Source organism: Anneissia japonica, unplaced genomic scaffold, assembly GCF_011630105.1.
Source record: "Anneissia japonica isolate Jap-2015-1 unplaced genomic scaffold, ASM1163010v1 scaffold287847_len925385_cov155, whole genome shotgun sequence".
Taxonomy (NCBI): Eukaryota; Metazoa; Echinodermata; class Crinoidea; order Comatulida; family Comatulidae; genus Anneissia; species Anneissia japonica.
In genome coordinates, this window is record NW_022731638.1 from 857,663 (window position 1) to 863,654 (window position 5,992).

At 32.5% G+C, this 5,992-nt stretch overlaps 1 protein-coding gene across 3 annotated transcripts in view; it reads left to right on the top strand.

The window, feature by feature from the left end:
• The window catches only part of LOC117115474 (alpha-2,8-sialyltransferase 8E-like), a 52,168-nt gene that overhangs the window by 19,300 nt on the left and 26,876 nt on the right, over positions 1 to 5,992 (top strand). Inside the window, exon 1 of one of the 3 annotated variants that reach the window (XM_033259304.1) lies at positions 2,830 to 2,982. The exons of the other annotated variants lie outside the window; for them this stretch is intronic. The gene's annotated coding sequence lies outside the window, so the exon portion shown is untranslated. Of the gene's footprint in view, positions 1 to 2,829; positions 2,983 to 5,992 lie in introns of those variants that run through there. 3 annotated transcript variants of the gene reach the window in all.

The following is a 5,992-nucleotide window of genomic DNA, read 5'->3' on the forward strand; positions in this document are numbered from 1 at the left end:
GCAATTAAATTCCTCATCTTATAATGTCAGAGTATACTAGCCTTCAATTTTTACACTAACCTTTGGATTTCATACATATACTTCGGTTTTTAAAAATTAAATACAGTAGAAGATTTTGCGCTTTCAACTATTTTAATATTTTTAAATATTATTTTTCACTTGTTTTTTGGTGCAAGATTTTTATAAAATATATGTTATAAATCTATAGATTAAATTTCATATACATACATTTCAATAAATTAATAATTAATGCATGTTTATAAACACTTTTGCAGATAATGCCCGATTTCAAAAGTATTTATCTACATTCATAGTTATAAATACTCTGAAAAGGGGCATTATCTCCATTTTGGCCCCCTTGATAATAAAATTAATCAATGAAAAGTATGTGGCAAATTTTTTAATAATATATCTAAGCAAACCATAGTTTAACAAATTTGAAATCATTTGTACTTTTCTTGGGAAAAACTCAAATGCGTTTTGCTCATTTACTCAAAACAATGATTTTGTTACTTAATGCCTTTTCTCAGAGCAGTACAGTATGGTGTTCAAGGATTCGGGGTCAAAGGCCATTAAGGGGTTGATTTTACTTTTTTCTGGCAATATTTCAAAACGCCATAGGAAGTTGAGATACATGAAAAGTCGTATAATATAAAGATGTGGGTTACCCACATCTTTATATTTGCACATCAAGTGATTAAAATTGTTTATTGAGCAGATTAATCTCACTGCTAAAAATTGTACTACATTCGGCTTGTGCATATGAACTCCTATTTAGAGACATAATTTAATTATTTTCTTTCCAAAAATTTAATAAACGTTAACTAGCACCTCGTATCAACTTTTGAATGGTGAAAATCAGCTAAGTATAACCCATTTTACCGAGTATAAAATTTAAGTTAATAGAACATACTGCAGTTACATCTTCTAGTTTCCCCCACCGTTATTGTATTTGGTTACAAAGCAGGCAAACTCAGTAAGCAAGTATGTAACAACAAGATTGACTTCAACAGAAGGGAAAAGTTCTCAAATGTAAGGAGTATCTACTATTGTTAATATATTTTTTTAAATTCCTGCGAATATCACATTCAAATCTTTTTGATGTCTTATTATATGTTATCCCCAAACTACTTCAGAGAAGCTGGTGTTTTGTTTACATACAAGGGGAACAAGCCAAGCTGAGTACTATTGTAAGCTGTTTATTTGGAGTACTTAGAGCCTAGGTTAGTATTTGTTCTCATTACAATTGACTCTATGATTGGCAGGAAGTTGGCCTATTACATTGAAAAGTCTACTCTGTTGTCGTTGTTATAATTAAAACTTGAGATAATGGCAACAAAATCAACACCATCAATCTCAATCGACGTCAAATGTCCAGGTTGCAGCTCGTACAATTGAATGTGTAATGAATTCTCATTTAATCATACAAGTACGAAAGCAAAATCTGTTGAATGCTCACTTTGTCAAAGAGAATATCACCCAATGTGTTGGAATTACTAGTACATCAAAACGTACATGGTTTTGTGTGAAATGTAAAGGTATGCAAATTTCTAATGCTACACTCAATCAGATTATTGAACAACAGAGTATTATGCTGGAGAAACTTCAAGAAGATGTTTGCAATTTAAATAAAGAAAATGACAACCTAAAAACTCAACATGAAGAGCTCAAAACAAACAGCAAAACTAGCTGACAATCATACCAAGGCACCGGTGGCTGCAACAAGTGAGAATAACACACTTCTCAAATAAACATTGCTTATTGCAGACTCAATAATTAAGGATATCAGTGAACGAGGGCTGAGAGCACTAAGGTCATATGTTTACCCGGAGCCAAAGTAAAGAATGTAATAGATACGATCGACAACCTAGACATCGGTGAACACAAAACCATTATAACACAAGTCGGAACCAATGACTGCGCCACAGAAGATGATCTGACAATACGTCATGTAAGGATCTTGAAAATCTCATCGAAGAAATTAAATCAAGGGCACCAGACACAATTAATCGTTTCATCCATATGTCCAAGATCTGACAACGCAACTTACCAAGCTAGAGTTGATGACAGTCAGCACCTGTTAAGTCTCGGCCATCTCGGATTCGGGCGCCTCCTATCCTAGGTAAATCTATAAAAGCTAGCTGGCATGGAAATAGAAAATAAATAAATTAAAGGGACGAGAATAAGTGGGTCTTAAGTCGTTCTTTGAAAATGATGACAGAAGGTGACTCACGAATAAATAAAGGTAACAAGTTCCACAACTTGGGCCCAGCAACCATAAACGGTCGCTCCCCACAAGACTTTAACAATCCGACAGGGAAACAATTAAAATGTCTCTTAAAATGCACTTTAATACATTCGGAAAAATGAACCAAAACCTAAGAGGCAACAATCTCATCACGGTTAATAATTCAATTGATAATGTTAATTGCCAAAATGATAACAATAACGAAAACACCATTGAAGAATTAAATTCTAACTTAAATGATGTAGCCATTGCAATAACATACTGCAAAAACAATAAATGTCCTGGAATTGACACAATAACAAATGAAATGTTAAAAAATGGAGGTAACCAGATGACTATAACTTAGTTTAAAATGTTCAGTAGAATTAAAGAATTGCAGCGTATACCTATTGAATGGAATAAGGGTAGAATAATACCATTGTTAATAGGGGTAGAATAATACCATTGTGCAAAAAATTTAAATAACTATTAGAGGTATAACGTTAAACTCATGCGTATCGAAAGTCTACAATAAGATCATTGCCCAAACAGTGTAAAATTTTATCGAGGAATACGATTTATTAAGTAAAGTACAATGAGGTTTTCGAAGGAATCGACGTTGCGAAGACGATATTTTTACACTGAAAAGTATAATCGCAACTAGAAAAGCTGAATGTACCTTGCTTTCCTCGACTTCAAAAAGGCATTCCACACTGTTTGGAGGGATGGCCTTATTCAGGCTATCAACAAAATAGGTATTAAAGGCAATTTACTTAATATAATCAAGAACCTTTATTTTAACGTGCAATGTAAAGTATAATTTGGTGATACTGTTACCGATTATTTTAATATTGATGAAGGAGTAAAGCAAGGATGCACCCTCTCACCACTATTGTTTTCAATATGTATTAATAAACTGTATAAAATGATAAAATGTAAGAACTTTGTAAATATTTTTTAATGTTAAAATAGGTAGACTCTTTTGGGCAGATGACGTGGTATTAATCGCAGAAAACGATCGAGATTTGAATTCACTATTGGAAACGGCGTCAGACTTTTCACGAAAATGGAAACTTTCGTTTAATTATGAGAAATCAAACGTTTAAATCACAGGCCAAAGAATCAATGTACATAGGAAATGGCAACTAGGTGAAAATTATATATCAGAAGCAGAGACGTATCTTGATCGTTGTCTGATACATATCATATAAATGAAGTGAATAAGAAAGTTAACCGTATAATTGCATACATAAAATCTATAATATCTGAGCAAGTAGACTTTGACAGAGTCTACTATGGTGACCTGCTTTGGAAAGTGGTCGGACTACCTACAATAAATTATGCACGTTCTGTTTGGCTCTGTAATGGGAAAAGCTCACAAGAACAAATTGAGAACTTGCAATACCAAATGGCTAGGATAATACTAAAAGCCCCAAGAAATGTTGCTAAGGAAGCAGTGTACGGTGATTTGGGATGGCAAAGCATCGTTTCCTTACAAAATGATTACAGAGTTCAATATTTTAACAGATTAAAAAATATGGAAGATTGTAGGTGGTCTTGTTTACTTTTCAAAGCAATTTTATCCGTCCGAGAAAGTATGACATGGCATTGGTTATAAATTTTATAGACAAATTTAATCAAGAACCATCAATTAAATGGATAAAGCCGTTTAGAAAAAATAATAAACAAGTTGACTATAAAGATTGGTTTGCAAGAGCTTAAAGCAAATCAGCATTAACAGAATATATTATGTATAAAGGAATTCCAAATTCTGGACAATATTTGCTAGATAAAAATATGATTTTATGAGTATTAATTTAAAGTTTAAAGCAAGATCAAATTCTTTATATCTTGAGGGTCGTCGACAATCCTGTACCCATAATTGACTGACTAAATTACAATTGTTACAATATTTTCATGTAATAAGCTATTAAAATTTCTCTAGGAAAGTAATAAATATTTTATAGTTAAATTTTCCTAATAATGATTGTTATTTCCTAATAGGCCCCTAACTGTTGTTAATTGGAGGGTAACCCAGATGTTTAAACTAGGCCGCCTATCATTACGGAAATTAAACTGCAGAGAACAATAGTGTAGATCTTGCTACATTTTAAAAAGTCTATTGAGTGAAAGTAGGTAAACATTATTTCGAGTAAACAGCCTTCTAAAGTTATTCGTGAATACATTGTTTACTGGAATTAACTACCAAAATAATGTTAAATAATTTTTTGTTGACCATTCCTATAACCAGACATTGGGACATGATTAATTGATAGCAAGCTATATTCAATGATTTATCGTGACAATGTAATTAAAGTTTGCTACAAATAGGAAAAAAAATCTAAACACAGATGAGCATAAAGGTACATAAAAGGAAAATGACAATAACATATACAATCCTAACATGCACAAAAAAAGTCAGCATAGGTACTGTAGGTACACAGAAGACTATACAAATAAATAAATAAAACATTTCTCTTGTTTAATAAATACCTGTTGCCGTTATTTGTTTCATGATGCAGTTACTAGATCAAAATTTCATATAAAACTATGCTTAGGGATATTAAGATATGAAAGTAACAACATGAGGACGTAACTCGAAAAATAAAGGAAGAAAGTAAAGTCATACTGTTACAACCTAAAAATGGAAAATTAGAATAACATTTGGGCATTATCATCTAAAAGGCTGGTAGGCATAACATATCTAGGCCAGCTTAGGGAGAATAAAAATAAGAATAATAATACAAATAATAATAAAGATAATAATAAAGAGGATAATAATAATAATAATAATAATAATAATAATAATAATAATAATAATAATAATAATAATAATAATAATAATAATAATAATAATAATAATAATAATATTATAAGTGCATAATACTAGTGCGCCAAACGGTTTGGTCGGTTACACCCAAACTTGGTCAGTATAACCAGTGGCATCTATACATGGGGTTGTTCACTGCTTTTGTTTAGGAGTCACAAATGGGTCATTAAAGTCCAAAAAAAATAAAATTAAAATCGTTTAAAAGACTACTTCTGTGACAATTAACATAGCACAGTCTTCTCCTTTGCACATATACATTGGCATAATTCAGAGTCACAGAATTTGGGTTTAAAGATAATTAAGCGATCATTTTTATCTATTTTCAAAACGCTACTAGTGACAAACAGTTTAGCAGATTCGGGGTGTACAAATCTTGGGGTCAAAGGTCACACAATGGGTCATTAGGGTCAAAATGAACATAGCAGAATATCATTATGCTATGCATTGGCATAAGGCAGGATCATGGTGTTCTGGGATCATGGTGTTCTGAGATATGGGGTCATAGGTTATTGGCAACATTTCTAAGCGCTACTATTCAATAGACCGAATCGGCGACTCCAGTGGGTAGTAAATGTAAACATCAACATCGTAAGCCATAGTGCGCTTATTGAACACAGTTATATTCAGAGAGTTATGATGTTTTTTAGACAGCGACCCAAAGTAAAACAATTAGTAAAATAGTGATTTATGATTATTTTAGCAATCTCCGTGCATTTTATTTAGGCTCTGGAATGCTGCTAGTGTACGGTATGCTACATATGTATAGGCCTTAGTATAGTGAAAAACAGGGCCCCCGTGACCATTTTCCGGGGACCAAGGTTTCTCTGCTGATTCGGCATCACTAGGGTATAAATAAAAAATGAGCGGGGGTGAGCCTCCTGAAAAAGGGCGGAACATGTTTTTTGGCGGCCATTTTTAAAATGGCCGCTAAAATC